The 20057-nt window shown below is 45.1% G+C and overlaps 1 protein-coding gene across 1 annotated transcript in view; it reads left to right on the top strand.

Moving 5' to 3' along the window:
- The window catches only part of LOC126106101 (ras-related protein Rab-32-like), a 426954-nt gene that overhangs the window by 304999 nt on the left and 101898 nt on the right, over positions 1-20057 (top strand). The gene's annotated exons all lie outside the window — the stretch shown is intronic.

Below are 20057 nucleotides of genomic sequence, written 5' to 3'. Positions count from 1 at the left end.
AGGCACATAGACTCAGGCAACAGAGCATGCACAATGTCGGCACTAGTACAGTGTATATCCACCTTTCGCAGCAATGCAGGCTGCTATTCTCCCATGGAGACGATCGTAGAGATGCTGGATGTAGTCCTGTAGAACGGCTTGCCATGCCATTTCCACCTGGCGCCTCAGTTGGACCAGCGTTCGTGCTGGACGTGCAGACCGCGTGAGACGACGCTTCATCCAGTCCCAAACATGCTCAATGGGGGACAGATCCGGAGATCTTGCTGGCCAGGGTAGTTGACTTACACCTTCTAGAGCACGTTGGGTGGCACGGGACACATGCGGACGTGCATTGTCCTGTTGGAACAGCAAGTTCCCTTGCCGGTCTAGGAATGGTAGAACGATGGGTTCGATGACGGTTTGGATGTACCGTGCACTATTCAGTGTCCCCTCGACGATCACCAGTGGTGTACGGCCAGTGTAGGAGATCGCTCCCCACACCATGATGCCGGGTGTTGGCCCTGTGTGCCTCGGTCGTATGCAGTCCTGATTGTGGCGCTCACCTGCACGGCGCCAAACACGCATACGACCATCATTGGCACCAAGGCAGAAGCGACTATCATCGCTGAAGACGACACGTCTCCATTCGTCCCTCCATTCACGCCTGTCGCGACACCACTGGAGGCGGGCTGCACGATGTTGGGGCGTGAGCGAAAGACGGCCTAACGGTGTGCGGAACCGTAGCCCAGCTCCATGGAGACGGTTGCGAATGGTCCTCGCCGATACCCCAGGAGCAACAGTGTCCCTAATTTGCTGGGAAGTGGCGGTGCGGTCCCCTACGGCACTGCGTAGGATCCTACGGTCTTGGCGTGCATCCGTGCGTCGCTGCGGTCCGGTCCCAGGTCGACGGGCACGTGCACCTTCCGCCGACCACTGGCGACAACATCGATGTACTGTGGAGACCTCACGCCCCACGTGTTAAGCAATTCGGCGGTACGTCCACCCGGCCTCCCGCATGCCCACTATACGCCCTCGCTCAAAGTCCGTCAACTGCACATACGGTTCACGTCCACGCTGTCGCGGCATGCTACCAGTGTTAAAGACTGCGATGGAGCTCCGTATGCCACGGCAAACTGGCTGACACTGACGGCGGCGGTGCACAAATGCTGCGCAGCTAGCGCCATTCGACGGCCAACACCGCGGTTCCTGGTGTGTCCGCTGTGCCGTGCGTGTGATCATTGCTTGTACAGCCCTCTCGCAGTGTCCGGAGCAAGTATGGTGGGTCTGACACACCGGTGTCAATGTGTTCTTTTTTCCATTTCCAGGAGTGTATTTCAAACAGCACGAGCACATGCTACTTGATACACGAAAGCAACCATATAAACAATGAAAGCCATTCTTGCTTTATCGTTCTGATTAACATAAGACACTTGCGCCCACCACAGAAAACTACCTGAAATTATCCGACTCTTTCCATGCGCGAGGGCTGCTCAAAAAATTCCGGAACATTCATAATTCCTCTCCAATGGGGTGTTGGAGCGAAATGCGCTTGGCATCCATGCACTCGCCTGAGTTTGTGTAACTGCCATACGTTTCTTTGTTGTATGTCTCTTAGCTATTGTTCAGAGCTGTATCGAGTAGAATGTCGTGTCGCACAGTTTGCGAATTTCGAGATGGCAGAGTTAGAGGAGCAAGGCGTCTGCATTAAATTCAGCGTTAAACTTGGGAAAACCTTTACAGGCACACACCATACGATGGGTGGGAAGGTGGGTCGGTGTTTGGGGTCAAACAGTGAAGTGATCGGTCCCAAGGGGTTAGGGAACAACAGGTCGTGTCCTTTCAAAAGAACCATTCCGGCATTTGTCTGAAGCGATTTAGGGAAATCACAAAAAACCTAAATCAGGATGGCCGGACGGGGGATTTAACCGTCGTCCTCCCGAATGCGAGTCCAGTGCGCCATCCACGGCGGTTAATCTCCCGCATCGGCAGCCCAGGTCAGGGCTTCCAATTGCACTTCGTGTACGATCCCTGAACTGGAGTCTTTGCCTTTACCACGTATACTTGAGGTCCATTCGCGTACACCTCCATGCTGTACACCTAGGCCGCGGCTTCGCCTGCACCCTTCAAAAAAATGGTTCAGATGGCTCTGAGCACTATGGGACTCAACATCTTAGGTCATAAGTCCCCTAGAACTTAGAACTACTTAAACCTAACTAACCTAAGGACATCACACACACCCATGCCCGGGGCAGGATTCGAACCTGCGACCGTAGCAGTCCCGCGGTTCCGGACTGCAGCGCCAGAACCGCTAGACCACCGCGGCCGGCCCTGCACCCTTCACATGGCCCTAAGGACTCGGTTAACCCCGCGGCTCTCCGCTGTCACCTCCTCTCGATTCTTGACATATACCGAGACCACGAAGCGGTTTACACCGACGGCTCGATGGCTGATGGTCACGTCGGCTTCGCGTATGTCCATGGAGGACATACTGAACAGCATTCCTTGCCAGATGGCTGCAGTGTTTTCGCTGCAGAGCTGGTGACTATATCTCGTGCTCTTGAGCACATCCGTTCATGTCCTGGAGAGACGTTTCTTCTCTGTACTGACTCCTCGAGCAGCCTACAAGCTCTCGACCAGTGCTACCCTCGTCATCCTTTGATGACCATCCAGGAGTCCCTCTGTACCCTGGAACGGTCCGGTCGTTGAGTGGTGTTTGTCTGGACCCCAGGTCAGGTCGGAATCCCAGGCAACGAACTTGCCGACAGGCTGCGCAAAAACCGCTTATGGAGGGTGACTTCTCTGCAACTGACCTGTTTTCAGTACTACGCCGCAAGGCTTTGCGGCTTTGGGAGACGAAATGGCATAACCTCAGCACGCACAACAAACTGCGTGCCATTAAGGGGCTCCGGAAAGGCTCAAAATCATGAAAAGTTCAATTTTTACTTTTTTGCGTTTTCTGAATCTGCAGACTATTACCTTTTAATAGATATACAATTTATTCAATTCCGAAGACTACAACTATTTTTAAATTTTTTTTTGAAATGTGTTCTACATGGGCGTGACCCACTGTGGCGCTGTTAAACTGCTGTCAAATGGTGTTATTATTAACGTCCGTGTTCATCAGGTACGTTTTAGAGATGTGAGATAAAGTATGTGTTGTGGCTAACCTGCGATGGTTCAATATATATCGCTGGTGTGATTGTCGATTGTTTCATGTTTATTTACTCTGTCGTTATCTCGAAAATATTCGTAATTAATTCTGTTTCTTGAGTCTCTGTTTTGTTGAAGTATAATAATGAGTAAAAGTAAAGTTATTAGAAATCCTCTGAAGGCTTTTAAGAAAAGGAGAAATGTTGGAAAGCCAAAGGTATTTAGAAATATGGGAATGAAGATAGGTTCTAACATGGTACGAGCGATGCTTGCTTTAGACAAGGAACGCCTTCGGGCTGCAGACAGGGCTGTAAAGAGTCTAGAAATACAAGCAAGAGTAAACAGGAGGAGGAACAACAGGAAGCTGGAGGAGGAGTTTGCAGAGGATGAAGATAATCCATCCTATGGATTTCCTCAAAAAAATCTCTTTACGAGGCAACCAGGAATGGCCTGCCAGATCATGGGATCCTACGCCTTGTGATTTTCTTGTGGGGGTTTGTGAAATCAAAAGTGTACATGAGCAAACCACCAACATTATACCAATTGAAGGATGAAATGAAAAGGATTATTAACGGCATCCCACCAGACGTTTGTAAAAGCATCATCGAGAACTTCAAAGAACGCATTGCTCGTTGCCACGCGGCCTCAGGTGGTCATATTTAGCATTTAATTTTCATACATAAAGGGGAGAAGTCACTTAACGTGTTTGTAAAAATAAATCAACAAATTTTGTCTGTTCTGTAACACTTTAATATTTGTCCCTACTTCCCGGACACCCTCTGGATCCCATTTCATTTCGACTGACCCTCTTAGCATTGACTTGATTGTACACTACTGCCCAGCATTGACTTGATTGTACACTACTGGCCATTAAAATTGCTACACCAAGAAGAAACGCAGATGATAAACGGGTAATCATTGGTCAAGTATATTATACTAGAACTGACATATGATTACATTTTCACGCACTTTGGGTGCATAGATCCTGAGAAATCAGTACCCAGAACAACCATCTCTGGCCGTAATAACTGCCTTGATACGCCTGGGCATTGAGTCAAATAGAGCCTGCATGGCGTGTACAGGTACAACTGACCATGCAGCTTCAACACGATACCACAGTTCATCAAGAGTAGTGACTGCCGTATTGTGACGAGCCAGTTGCTCGGCCACCATTGACCAGACGTTTTCAGTTGGTGAGAGATCTGGAGAATGTGGTGGCCAGGGCAGCAGTCGGACATTTTCTGTATCCAGAAAGGCCTGTACAGCACCTGCAACATGTGGTCGTGCATTATCCTGCTGAAATGTAGGGTTTCGCAGGGATCGAATGAAGGGTAGAGCCACGGGTCGTAACACATATGAAATGTAACGTCCACTGTTCAAAGTGCCGTCAATGCGAAAAAGAGGTGACCGAGACGTGTAACCAGTGGCACCCCATACCATGACGCCGGGTGATACGCCAGTATGGCGATGACGAATACACGCTTCCAATGTGCGTTCACCGCGATGTCGCCAAACACGGATGCGACCATAGTGATGCTGTAAACAGAACCTGGATTCATCCGAAAAAATGACGTTTTGCCATTCGTGCACCCAAGTTCGTCGTTGAGTACACCATCCAGGCGCTCCTGTATGTGATGCAGCGTCAAGGGTAACCGCAGCCACGGTCTCCGAGCCGATAGTCCATGCTGCTGCAAACGTCGTCGAACTGTTCGGGCAGATGGTTGTTGTCTTGCAAACGTCCCCATCTGTTGATTCAGGGATCGAGACGTGGCTGCACGATCCGTTACAGCCATGCGGATAAGATGCCTGTCATCTCGACTGCTAGTGATACGAGGCCGTTGGGATCCAGCACGGCGTTCCATATTACCCTCCTGAAGCCTCAGATTCCATATTCTGCTAACAATCATTGGATCTCGACCAACGCGAGCAGCATTGTCGCGATACGATAAACCGCAATCACGGTAGGATGCAATCCGACCTTTATCAAAGTCGGAAACGTGATGGTACACATGTCTCCTCCTTACACGAGGCATCACAACAACATTTCACCAGGCAACGCCGGTCAACTACTGTTTGTCTATGAGAAATCGGTTGGAAATCTTCCTCATGTCAGCACGTTGTAGGTGTCGCCACCGGCGCCAACCTTGCGTGAATGCTCGGATAAGCTGGTCATTTGCATATCACACCATGTTCTTCCTGTCGGTTAAATTTCGTGCCTGTAGCACGTCATCTTCGTGGTGTAGCAATTCTAATGGCTAGTAGTGTATTTCCATGCCTCGCTGTGCAGCTGTAAGTTTCCCTCTTGTGTGTTCATGCCTCTCAACCCTAACCGAAAACGAAGAGGATACGCTGATTATAAACTATTTTTTTCATTTCTACTGTCATGTTGATCTAAAGGATCCAAACGCTTGCCAGCCTAGTTTGATGCGTCGAAACATTTCGGATGTTATGTTCTGTGCTGCCCATGAAAAGACAATGCCAAAATTGAACAGGGAAGAGAAAGGAATTACAATAAATCTAAAGTCTCCAGAATGAGATTTTCACTCTGCAGCGGAGTGTGCGCTGATATGACACTTCCTGGCAGATTAAAACTGTGTGCCCGACCGAGACTCGAACTCGGGACCTTTGCCTTTCGCGGGCAAGTGCTCTACCAACTGAGCTACCGAAGCACGACTCACGTCCAGTACTCACAGCTTTACTTCTGCCAGCACCTCGTCTCCTACCTTCCAAACTTTACAGAAGCTCTCCTGCGAACCTTGCAGAACTAGCACTCCTGAAAGAAAGGATATTGCGGAGACATGGCTTAGCCACAGCCTGGGGGATGTTTCCAGAATGAGATTTTCACTCTGCAGCGGAGTGTGCGCTGATATGAAACTTCCTGGCAGATTAAAACTGTGTGCCCGACCGAAGTTTCATATCAGCGTACACTCCGCTGCAGAGTGAAAATCTCATTCTGGAAACATCCCCCAGGCTGTGGCTAAGCCATGTCTCCGCAATATCCTTTCTTTCAGGAGTGCTAGTTCTGCAAGGTTCGCAGGAGAGCTTCTGTAAAGTTTGTAAGGTAGGAGAAGGTACTGGCAGAAGTAAAGCTGTGAGTACCGGACGTGAGTCGTGCTTCGGTAGCTCAGTTGGTAGAGCACTTGCCCGCGAAAGGCAAAGGTCCCGAGTTCGAGTCTCGGTCGGGCACACAGTTTTAATCTGCCAGGAAGTTTCAAATCTAAAGTCATTTAACAGTCTGTCATTTGCAGATGACATTGTACTATTCACAAATCATTTTGAAGAACGAGGGAAGTCGGCATCGGATGTCGCTTCGGAATGTCAGGCAGTGACACAGATCAACTTTCCAAGACAAAAGTTTGGTCTGATGGATTTAGCACGGTAGGAAACGTAAAACTCAAAAATCCTTTACCGGGCACTGTCAGACAATACATCTGTCTTGGCCAGCTTGTAAATACAGGGTGACACAGAATAAGGGGAATGTTTGAAATGAGTAGTGGCAGCCATGGGCAGGTGGCAGCACTGCAGGTTCGTGACAGCGAATAAACAGTCCGCCATTTCAGTAATCATGGATCAGTGGAACGGAAAACAGCGTGCGTTAGCCATAAAAAGTTTCATAAAACCATTGATAGTTTGCTAGCGGCGCTGAGGGAGTTTGACGTTTTTATAATTTAGGACGTCATGATGCCGTTCCGTCGAAACACGCGATAAAATGTTTGATTAATAACTTTGAAGAGAGTGGATCTGCCCTCAGTAAGAAACCAACAGTGCGGCCAGGAAGTGTGCATTCTCCAGCGAACATTGATGATGTACGCGAGTCCGTCTTACGGAGCCCACGACGTTACATTCGTAAGCAAGCGGCAGTGGTTGGAATGTCCGGGGAGAGTGTTCGCAGAAAATTTAAAATTTCATCCGTACAAAGTACAGATGGTGCAACAATTGAGGGAAAACGATTACCGGTTATGATTAGGATTCTTTCAACAAATAAAAATAAACAATGACGTTGAATTTCTAAACAAGTTGTGGATGTCAGATGAGGCATATTTTCATCTCACAGGTTATGTGAGTAAACAACTACCGTTACTGGGCAAACGCAAATCCTAATGACGTTCATGAGCGCCCTTTACACGCTAGTAAAATGACATTATGGTGTGGTGTTTCATCACATGGGATTATCGGACCGTAGTTTTTTCGCAATGTCTTTCCTTCATCACTTCTAGTTTTATTGGATTGTGGAAATGTTCCCCTTTTTCTGTGTCCTCCTGTATTTGTGAAGTCGCAGCTAAATGCGAGTAAAATTCAAATTTTGGTAACCTCTGGTTACCACCTCCCGTCTTCTTCTCAGTTTCCTTCATTTATCGTCAGGCAGTAGTCACATTAAACAGTAGTAAACGGAAAGGCTGAGGTAAGCTGTTTACTCTGAAGCCAAGGTTTGCCTCGTTAAAGCAACCCACTTACGTAAGATGTGGAAGTGAACAGGCGTGGGTTCCATAATTTGAACGCCGCTGGTTTACGAGCGTAAGAAGAGTGAAATGTCGCTTTGCCTATCTGACCTAAGGGACTAAACGGTGTTCCGCACTGCTGGTTTAAATGGTACAATCACAGTCGAACACGTACAGTTCATGAGGGCTGTGAACTATGTTGCAACTAAACTCTTTTTATGCTAACGGTACAACTGATTTATTTCGGGTAAAATGCTACACAGGCAAACGATTACTGACAAAGTTCGTGGGCCTCTAGAGTGGAATCTATTGTAAAAGAAAGGTACTGAGATCTGCTCCAGAATTTAAAACAGGGTGATAACGATACAAAATTAGCATTATTGAATAAAGCCCTCAAAAGTAAACATTTTTTTGTCTTGAACGTTTATTTGGTACGTCACAGGAATTCAATGATGCAAAGAAAAATCTTTCTTGTATATTTTATTGGTGTCTACGAAGCTACTCGTATAATCACCTACATAATATCTGAAATTATGTAGTGGACGTGTTGACTGGATTACATACGTAAGATAGGCTCTTTTACTTAACAGCTTGGGAAGATGAGTTAGAATGAAAGTTTACAGTTATACATCAGATCAGGTAAGAACTTCAGGGCAAAATAAAGATAGGGAAGCAACTGTAATCTGGCTTAAACAATACACCGTTAGGTGTAATAATATAGATGCTGCATATATCCTCCACGAGTTACATTCACTACATTAAGTCGTATAAACTAATAGGCGGATCCAAATTTACTACTCTACCTGATTTTAAGTTACTCATCCGTAAGTTCTCTCCCATTACATATACAGGGTTATTACAAATGACTGAGGCGATTTCACAGCTCTACAATAAGTTTATTATTTGAGATATTTTCACAATGCTTTGCACACACATACAAAAACTCAAAAAGTTTTTTTAGGCATTCGCAAATGTTCTGTATGTGCCCCTTTAGTGATTCGGCAGACATCAAGCCGATAATAAAGTTCCTCCCACACTCGGCGCAGCATGTCCCCATCAATGAGTTCGAAAGCATCGTTGATGCGAGCTCGCAGTTCTGGCACGTTTCTTGGTAGAGGAGGTTTAAATACTGAATCTTTCACATAACCCCACAGAAAGAAATCGCATGGGGTTAAGTCGGGAGAGCGTGGAGGCCATGACACGAATTGCTGATCATGATCTCCACCACGACCGATCCATCGGTTTTCCAATCTCCTGTTTAAGAAATGCCGAACATCATGATAGAAGTGCGGTGGAGCACCATCCTGTTGAGAGATGAAGTCGGCGCTGTCGGTCTCCAGTTGTGCCACGAGCCAATTTTCCGCGGGCTACGCGTGAAACTTGCCCGCACGCGTTCAACCGTTTCTTCGCTCACTGCAGGCCGACCCGTTGATTTCCCCTTACAGAGGCATCCAGGAGCTTTAAACTGCGCATACCATCGCCGAATGGAGTTAGCAATTGGTGGATCTTTGTTGAACTTCGTCCTGAAGTGTCGTTGCACTGTTATGACTGACTGATGTGAGTGCATTTCAAGCACGACATACGCTTTCTCGGCTCCTGTCGCCATTGTATCTCACTGCGCTCTCGAGCATTGTGGCGGCAAAAACCTGAAGTGCGGCTTCAGCCGAACAAAACTTTATGAGTTTTTCTACGTATCTGTAGTGTGTCGTGACCATATGTCAATGAATGGAGCTACAGTGAATTTATGAAATCGCTTCAATCATTTGTAATAGCCCTGTATGTCTATACTAAAATACAAAGACACGTTGTAGTTTGACGTTGTTACCATAAACATTTAAATGTTCTTGAGCGATTTACTTCAGATTTTTACACGATACGATGACGTAAGCTGCACATTTTTAAAGTAAATGTGGTACATAAATGCATGATCATGATGATGCGACGATAAGTATGACTATGGGGCACTGTAGAGCCACAGATGGTAAGAATTTGCAGAACGACCTGCAGAGAATTGATGAATGGTGCAGGCTATCGCAGTTGACCCTGTACGTAAATAAATGTAACATATTGCACATACATAGGAAAACAAATCCACTACTGCACAGTTACACTGTTGATGACAAAGAGCTGGAGACAGCGTCTGCCGTAAAATATCTAGGCGTAACTATCCAGAGCGACCTTAAATGGAATGACCACATAAAACAGATAGTGGGAAAAGCAGACACCAGACTCAGATTCGTGCGAAGAATCTTATGGAAATGTAACCCATACACGATCGAAATGGCGTATAAGGCGCTTGTTCGCCCGATTCTTGAATATTGTTCATCTGTCTGGGACCCCTATCAGGTAGGTCTGATAGAGGAGATAGAGAATATCCGACTAAGAGTGGCACGTTTCGTCACGGGATCGTTTCGCTGGCGAGAGAGCGTTACGGTGACCATAAACAAACTGAAACGTCCCCTTAGAAAAATTGTACATGACTGTGCTTAAACTGACACACAATATTTTTAGCGCAACGCAATCTGACTTTCAAAAATCCCTACAAAAGAATGGCCCTGACTAACATTAACCTATACCTTTCACAAATCACTTACCTCACCAAAAATCTCCGTTACTCGAACTACTGCAATACAGCGAGCGCCACTACTGCCAGCTAAATAACAGATTCAAACTACGGAAGGCACTAACTATTAGTAGGCATAGTTAGCAAATGAAAGATTTTAATAGAGAACAAACATTGTATTTACCTTAATAGTCATAATATATATAGCAGTTCATGCCATCCAGTATTACAAATTTCAAAACTCCGCCATTTCTCTCCCCACATCCACCACTGCTGGCGGCTCACCTCCAACTGCGCAACGCTACGCGCTGTTCACATCCAGCTGCCCAACACTACAATGGCAGACAACAATGCAAACTAGCCACAGACTGCACACAGCACAGCCAGTGATTTTCATATAGAGCCCTACGTAACGTTGCCAATAAGAAAACATAAACAGCCTACTTACATAAAGAAAACATTAACAGCCTACTTACAAAACTCCACTGGCAGACATTACAAGAGAGGCGTTGTGCATCACGGAGACAGTTACTGCTGAAATTTCGGGACAGCACTTTTTAGGAGGAGTCGGACAACATATTACTTCCACATACATCTCGCGTATTGACCACGAGGAGAAAATTCGAGAAATTAGAGCCAATACAGAGGCTTACCGACAGTCATTCTTACCACGCACTATTCGCGAAAGGAACAGGGTTGGAGGGATCAGATAGTGGTGAAACTTCATTTACATGTGTGAGTCTGTACTTAAATTGCTGAATGACTGAGACCCACAATATCCTAGCGCAACGCAATCTGACAAAAAAAAAAAAAAAACCGACTTGAACTAATTAATTCAAAAGAATGGCCCTGACTAAAAAGAAATCCTAACAATAACCAATACATTTCATTAAGCACTTACCTCACAAAAATCTTCATTACGCGAACTACTGCAATACAGCGAGCGTCAATACTGCCAGCTAAATAAAATATTCTAACTACTGAAGCCACTAACTACTAATAGGCATGTGGTTAGCAAAGGAATGATTTTGTTGCAAAACCAAATAATGTACAGGGTGATTCAAAAAGAATACCACAACTTTAAAAATGTGTATTTAATGAAAGAAACATAATATAACCTTCTGTTATACATCATTACAAAGAGTATTTAAAAACGTTTTTTTTTCACTCAAAAACAAGTTCAGAGATGTTCAATATGGCCCCCTCCAGACACTCGAGCAATATCAACCCGATACTCCAACTCGTTCCACACTCTCTGTAGCATATCAGGCGTAACAGTCTGGATAGCTGCTGTTATTTCTCGTTTCAAATCATCAATTGTGGCTGGGAGAGGTGGCCGAAACACCATATCCTTAACATACCCCCATAAGAAAAAATCGCAGGGGGTAAGATCAGGGCTTCTTCGAGGCCAGTGATGAAGTGCTCTGTCACAGGCTGCCTGGCGGCCGATCCATCGCCTCAGGTAGTTGACGATAAGGTTTCATAACTAACCTTTTTCGTAGGACTCTCCATACAGTTGATTGTGGAATTTGCAGCTCTCTGCTAGCTCTGCGAGTCGATTTTCCTGGGCTGCGAACAAATGCTTGCTGAATGCGTGCTACATTTTCATCACTCGTTCTCGGCCGTCCAGAACTTTTCCCTTTGCACAAACACCCATTCTCTGTAAACTGTTTATACCAACGTTTAATACACCACCTATCAGGAGGTTTAACACCATACTTCGATCGAAATGCACGCTGAACAACTGTCGTCGATTCGCTTCTGCCGTACTCAATAACACAAAAAGCTTTCTGTTGAGCGGTCACCATCTTAGCATCAACTGACGCTGACGCCTAGTCAACAGCGCCTCAAGCGAACAAATGTACAACTATATGAAACTTTATAGCTCCCTTAATTCGCCGACAGATAGTGCTTAGCTCTGCCTTTTGTCGTTACAGAGTTTTAAATTCCTAAAGTTGTGGTATTCTTTTTGAATCACCCTGTATTTTTTTACTGTAATAATGTGACAACAAATTGAGACACGAATATAAATCGTCATTGAAATCTAGTATAAAGATACATAATAATGAACAACATTCAGTCTCCAAGTCGAACATGTACAGATCGTTAGCCTACGCTAACACTTCAGACCTCCACCCTCCGTCAATGCTAGCTTCTCACATCTGACATCCATCACTGCTGGCAGTTAACCTCCAACTGCCCAACAGTACTTCCATCATTGCTGGCGACTAACTTCCAACTGCCCAACACTACTGCCGATTAACGTCCAACAACGAGTCCGACCAGCCACAGAGTCTCTCGCAAAGAAACTGCAATCAGAGAGCCAATGCAAAGCGCTACAGAGCCCTGCCAACATAGAAGCAGCCCACTTACAGTAGTAGCGAAAATGCCTTCCGTGACACACCATTAGGTGGCTTGCGGAGTATGATGTAGGTGAGAGAGGTAACGACTAGAAGTCAGCAAGGTGGATGAAGATGGTGTGAAGTGGATAGTTGTGATTGGGGTTTGAAAGAGGGGTGTATCTCGAAACAGATTTCATCGTTGTGGAGTGGGAGTTGGGTAAAATTCCGTCGGGGGAGGACGGAGAAGGCATGGAAGTGCATGAAAGGAGGAATATGGATGTAGTGGCGCAGTAAGGTACATGGGTTGGTGATTAGTAGGTTGGAAATTGGGTGCTGGGATGGGTTTTGCGATTTAGGTATCGGACCCGAAGGTGCTCTAGGAAGTACAGGTGGCGTGGGAAGTGGGTGAGTTGATGCAGGATGAGACTGCGGGTAGGTAGGCAGATGCGGAAGACGAGGCTGGCTGCATGTCTTCCCAGGATTTCAAGGGACTCTTAGAATTTAGCTGAGGCAGAGGCCCAGGCAACGTTAATGTAGCTTGGGAAGGGGCGGATGAGGGATTTATAGGTGTGGATAATGGTGGGGATGTAGACCCCAAGTGTGGTCTGTTAGTAGTTTCAGTCGGTCCCGGGCTTTGTGCTGGATGGTAAAGAGATGTGTTCCATGTTAGTTTTCTGTCGAGAGTTGTGCTAAATACTTCACTGTGTTAGAGCAACGGGTTGGTTGTAGATGAAGGGAAGGAAATAAGGTGGCTCGTCATTTCTGTGGGTTTACTTGAAGTCTCTATGTATTACACCACTCGACTAAGAGATTCGGGTGGTGTTGGAGGAGGGCATAAAAATATTTGACATTGCATGTATGAAGTCAACCAAACAGCAATTAATGTTTGTAGAGATATTTAGAATGCCCTTTTGACATAACAGGAAAATTGGAATGTAATATTACACGGCTATGGAAACGTAGGCTCGGAACTTGCGCGATAGTTCGTAAATATTAAATGTAAAGAGTTGAGAACTCGGTACTAATGTCTTCAAATATGGGTGTTCTGCAGTAACAACCTGTGGCTATTTATTAGTTTTGCCTGTACATAACCAGCTGTAAAAGAGTTTATTATTATTCGAAAGGAGGTAGCCGGCCGATGTGGCCGAGCGGTCCTAGGCGCTACAGCCTGGAACCGCGCGACCGCTACGGTCGCAGGTTCGAATCCTGCCTCGGGCATGGATGTGTGTGATATCTTTTGGTTGGTTAGGTTTAAGTAGTTCTAAGATCTAGAGGACTAATGACCTTAGAAGTTAAGTCCCATAGTGCTCAGAACCATTTGAACCACTTGAAAGGAGGTACTATAAGAAATGCCGCATTTTTATTGGACAGAGGTGGGGGAAAGTACTGTTTTATTTTACAGTGAAATTAATTTTTGTTAATACTTTCATCTATCATATAAACAGTATTCATTTTATGTACTTCTTGATAGATTTGTTGCTTGTTGAGTTTTGGTAAAAACTTTATACTTTGAAGGTTATGATACTTGCGCTGGTTCCCTCACAATGACCAATCCGCTATAAAAATATCTCAATTATCACTCGTTATACCGTGCCTATATAAGAAATGGGGTTAAGTATTATTCAGTTTGTGTATGTTTGTTTATGATAAGAAGTGTAAATACATCAAAAATATTCCTCTCGACTTTCCGAATGGCGAAAATATCTCAGGAATCGAAAAATTTTCAGACGAACTGTTTCGGTGAAGTTTTCGACTGAGAAGAAACGCACTTGCATACAACTGGTTACGTGTTCGTAACTGCTATTATTAACGTATATTTACAATACACAACTTGCGCCACGTGGTTCCCAATTCTCTCTCCGGCAGTCTGTGGCCCATCTTTTTGTTCATCCAGGGTCACTAGGAAATACAAACATGCGAAAACCATTTTTGCAGTAGTTACTGCAGTTCACAGCTGAGTAGCCCATCCATATGGACGACCAATTCTTCAACACATTTAATTAGACATCTCCACTCGCAGCCGCGCGGAGTGGCCGCACGGTTAGAGGCGCCATGTAACGGATTGCGAGGCCTCTCGCGCCGGAGTTTCGAGTCCTCCCTCGGGCATGGGTGTGAGTTTGTGTTGTTCTTAGCGTAAGTTAGATTAAGTTAATGTGTAGGTCTAAGAACCGATGACCTCAGCAGTCTGGTCCCTTAGAAATTCACACACATTTGAACACTTTTTTTTATCCACTCGTATCGTGACTAGTATGTAAACAAGTTCAGCTCAGGTCATGGATTCCTAGAGTAGACGGTGTCATCAGCAAATTGCAGAAGGTAGTTGCGGGTGGCGGGCTGGGAATGTCTGCGTTGTATAGGAAGTAAAGCTGGGGTGAGAGGACCGAGCCTTGAGTCAACCTGCAGCAGGGCGAAAGATGCGGGAGCAGGCATGCTAGACTGTGGCGTACACTGTGTGATCACAAGTATCCGGACACATGGTAGAAAATGACTTAAAATTTCGGGGCGCCCTCCACCGGTAATGCTGGAATTCAGTATGGTGTTGGCCCACCCTTAGCCTTGATGACAGCTTCCAGTCTCGCCGGCAACCGTTCAATCAGGTGGTGGAAGGTTTCTTGGGGAATGCTAGCCCATTCTTCAGGGAGTGCTACACTGAGGAGAGGTATCGATGTCGGTCAGTGAGGCCTGGCACGAAGTCGGCGTTCCAAGTCATCCCAAAGGTGTTCTATAGTATTCATATCAGGACTCTGCAGGCCAGTCCATTACAGGGATGTTATTGTCGTGCAGCCACTCCGCCACAGGCCGTGCATTATGAACAGGTCCTCGATCGTGTTGAAAGATGCAGTCGCCATCCCCGAATTGTTTTTCATCAGTGGGTAGCAAGAAGGCGCTTAAAACATCAATGTAGGCCTGTGCTGTGATAGTTACATGCAAAACAACAAGGGGTGCAAGCCCCCTCCATAAAGAACACGACCACACCATAACGCCACAGCCTCCGAATTTTACTGTTGGCACTACACACGCTTGTAGATGATGTTCACCGGGCATTCGCCATACCCACATCCTGCCATCGGATCGACACATTTTGTACCGTGATTTGTCACTCCACACAACGTTTTTCCACTGTTCAATCGTCTAATGCAGGGGCGGGCAGAAATCCTGCACATGTGCGGTGCACTTGCACGTGTGCAGTAAACAGGTATTCTGCGTGCACACAGAGGCAAGCTGGCCACCCGCTTCTCTCCCCTCCCACCATACCGTCTCTCCGCTTCTTCCTCCGTAATGCGTTTTGTTTCCTGGCCTGCTTTATTGAATGAAGGAATAAGGTTAGTACGAGTGCGTGAAAGAAATCATGGTTTGAAAGAGTGCCTATTACCTACGATACGTTTTATTTAATTATCACAGGTGGAGTTTACAATACGTTTAATGTATGGAACAAAATTTCTACATGCAGACAAACGCAAACAGTTACGTAAATTTTCATTACTGATGTTTACTCTTAACCGAGACTTATTAATTTTCATAACAGAAAAAAATCTCTCGCAAACGTATGTCGAGCCAAACATATTATCTTCGCGGCTTCACGATGGAGACGAGGAAACTCTTGCTGTGGAAAGTTGTGATAAAAATCTATTACACGTCTTGCCAAAAGGAACTTGTCCTTATACGAGAATTACGCTGTAGAATCTACATTGTAGATCTGTTAATTCCATTTGCAAACTGGGATGAATATCATCTACAGAAACAGCAAATTGTCTCGAGAACTATTCAAAACCTTGGGATAAGTATGATATATCCCCAAATCGCTTGAGAATTTCCTCTTTTATTGCACTAAGTACGGGAACATATTGAAATTTATTATAATGGCGTTCAATATTAAACTTCCGCTGACCAGCGAGAATACTGTCATTTCGAATTTTCACGTTTTTGCACAAAGAAAAATGATTCTCCCATTCCTTTTTAAAAGATAGCAATTCCTTTTTAAAAGATAGCAAATCTCCACTACTTCGTTTCCTTGATTCACTCTGCATTTTCCGGTTCTTGAAATACAACGTTCACTACGTAGTGGTCGCTTCGCTTCAACGTCCACAGCTTAGCCTGGTACTAGTGATGGGGAGCTCGTGAATGAGTCGTTCAAATGAACGCTTCACTCCAGTGAAGTGTGAACTAACCACTCAATTTCAAAGAACTGGTACTTCAAACTCTTCATAGATAGCACACTCCACATTTTTTCTAGTTCACTCACTCTCTTCCCCTCTCCCTCCCCAGTACATCGGCGCTACGTCACTCATTCTCCCTTCACTTCAGTCCTCCCTCCACTGCTTGTCGACGAATCGCGCGGTGTTTGTGGGGAACGATGGGTTAGGAGGGGTAGTGGTGATGGGGGGCGAGGGGAAGGTAGCGTCAGCTGCTCCCTGCAGTGCTGACATCATTACCAGCGACTATTTGTGCAGTTATACTTCGCGTCTACGGGTAAGCTACCGTTGGCAGCGCTTGCAGACAAATGAATATTAAAATACAAACGAAGAGGCTGGCTGTGTGAGTACGCACAGCCAACATGAAAATAAAATGCTTACCTTGTGAGTCTGGAACTGAAGCATGCGTGGAATCCACTCTTGAAAGATAATCGTTCATGTAGGAATGTTTATCTCGTACACATTATTGAAATAATTACACTAAATGTCAATTTGAGGATTGTCCTAATTAAATTTAAAAAAAAATACACATATGTATTTATGAATAAGCATCAACGGATTTGGTGAATCTTCAGAGATTTCCGTTTAAAAACATGATTTGTTCCACTTTTTTCCCTGTCAGACGATTTCTTCTGTCAGTTATAAGGTGTCCTGCCTTCGAGAACACTCTTTCACACGGCGTGGAGGTTGCGACAATACAGAGTCGTATTTTTGCAAGTTCAAAGAGCGAGAGGTATACTGACAGCCGTTCAGACCACCACTGAAGTGGATTGCCTTGTCTCTGTAGCAGAGGCTCTTGTAAATATTTGTCCACTTCCACTATTGCAGCAGCTCTCGGGTGTGGATTACTCTGCAGCCTGGAAAACACTTCATCAAATTCGAGCCAGAGACTGGAAGTAGATTCAGTGGTTGGAACTGAGATTGTTGCAGTAGCAGTGGATGTGTTCGTCACAAATTTCTCACAGTGCCTGATCAGGTTTAATTTCACCTTCTCAGCAGAATTTTTATCAGAAAAACCATGTAATTTGAACCGGGGATCCAGTGCAGTTGCTTCCACTAAAATGGAATTTTCCTCTATATTTCTAAATCGTCGTTTTAGGTCTTCAGCTAACTTTTCGGCCATCTGTTGCACGTCTACATGAATTTCAGTGTTATTAACAAACCGGCAACACCATTTTTTCAACGAGCGACTAAGGAGTATAACTTTAGAAGCAGTCACAACATTTTCACTTGACATTTCCTCAGTGCAGTCTTTGAAAATTTTCAACAGGTCACAGGCTTGTGTTACACTTGCAATGTCCTCTGCAGTCAGATTTGGAAGATCCGGATAATTCAGAGTGATAACTGTCATTAGGGAATTCTTAACCTCGATTATTCTTCGCAGCATATCATAGGTTGAATTCCATCTTGTAACAGTGTCCTGTTTTAATCTCAGAACTGGCTCTTTTAACTGTTCCTGCATATTTCTCAGTTTCGTGCAGGCCTGCGAACTTCTTTTAAAAAATTCAACAATTTTTTTTTTTACTTTATTCAGAATGGGTTGAATGTGCGGAAGCCCATTCTGAACAATTAAATTGAGTGTGTGCGCAAAGCAGGGGATGTGTTTCCAGGCTGTGAGTCTTATAGCTGCCACAATATTAGCAGCATTGTCGCTGACGACACACACGACTTTTTCTTGAATGCCCCATTCCCTTGTGACACGTAGCAGTTCTTCCGAGAGTTTTTCTGACGTGTGCCTTTCGTCGTATATAAAGCACTCTAGGAGGGAAGACGCCAGCTCCAGGTCTTTAACGTAGTGTGCTGTCACCGACAAATAACTCTCATTTGTAGTTGAGGTCCACCCATCCATTGTCAGCACAACCGCTTCCGCAGAATTAATTTTGGCTCTCACAATTTCTTTCACCATGGCGTACTGTTGTTGTAGCAGCGTATTGGAAATGGTCTTCCGAGATGGCATTCTGTAAGCACCATTCAGTTTGCCTACAAAACTTTGGAAATATTTGCTTTCCACTATGTTGAAGGGCAAATAATCCTTTACAACAGTCTGCAGAAGTGCGAAATCAATCTCCTGATTTCTTTTGTTAGAAAGAGGTTTCGGAAAATACATGGGTAATGTTCCGTGATATTGAGGTCTGCTTTCTGATACTGAAGTGATACTGTTATTTTCTGGCACCAACTGCTGTTCGCTTCTGGCATTTACTGATGTTGGTTCCGGATTGTCCGGGTTTTTTATCCAACAAATATCGGAAGATGCAGGAGCAGGGGGCGCTAAGCGCCTGACTGACAATGACACTGTTGGATGCAGCACTCGAACATGACGCGGTAGATTAAATGTATTTCCTCCTTTATATGAAATACACTTAGAACAATAATTGCACTTTGCTTTACCATCACCTAAATCGGCGAAGAAACCCCAAATCTCACTACTTCTACGCGATCGCGAGTTGCTAGCCATTGTATAAGACTGAACAGAAGCAAAAACTGCTTTCCAAAGAAAATAAAGAGGGATTTTACCTGAAATCGTACCAATGACTACAGGTGACAGTTTACGTTTTGAATTTGGAGGGTTATTATTCTCAACAAAAATCAAATCTACAGGAAAACTTCTGAATAATTACTTAACGTACGTATATAGACTTTGTAACAGTGGTGAACATACTCATTCTATTTTGGATTAAATTTTAAAAGGAACAAAATTGGACTGCATTTCGTTGGTAGCCCTAGTTTTCAGTCCATGAATACAACAAATAAGGTCTCACTTGGCAGATAAAGACTTTTTTGGGCGCTTCACGAGAAAATGTCGAGCAAGATTAAATGTAATACCTTCTTTATATGTGACAGGTTTCTCTGTTTATCTTTCCTTTGTCCCCTTCGACCATGCTCTATTTAACTCTCAGACTCTGTAAGAGCGTAAAACGTTGCGTCCACGTTACTGCATAGTTCAGCCATCTGTTGGTAAAATTATGAAGTATTACGAAGCTTTATTGTACGAGCGAGGCGAAGCGAGCGTAGCCGCGGCTGAGCGGCGAACTGGGCAACTTCGCCAGCCTTCCGTACTTCATGAATGAACTACTGCATTTGAACGCTTCACGGCAAAGAGTGAAATGAATGAAGTAGTTCACGGGAATGAACGAGCTCGACCCATCTCTACCTGGTACTACACTGCCGCAACCTGCCGGCTGTCGCCACTGCCCCAGTAGACGATTGCACGCGAGCAGCACACGTGCAGCGCTGTGCGCTCATGAGCCGCGTGCAACGTTTGCCCGCCCCTGGTCTAATGTTTACGCTCCTTACACCAAGGGAGGCGTCGTTTGCCATTTACCAGCCTGATGTGTGGCTTGTGAGGAGTCGCTCGACCATGAAATCCGAGTTTTCTCGCCTCCCGCCTAAC

This window comes from Schistocerca cancellata, chromosome 10, assembly GCF_023864275.1.
Source record: "Schistocerca cancellata isolate TAMUIC-IGC-003103 chromosome 10, iqSchCanc2.1, whole genome shotgun sequence".
Lineage (NCBI taxonomy): Eukaryota > Metazoa > Arthropoda > Insecta > Orthoptera > Acrididae > Schistocerca > Schistocerca cancellata.
Note: the sequence above shows the minus strand (reverse complement) of the source record. Positions and strands in the feature narration are given on the sequence as shown.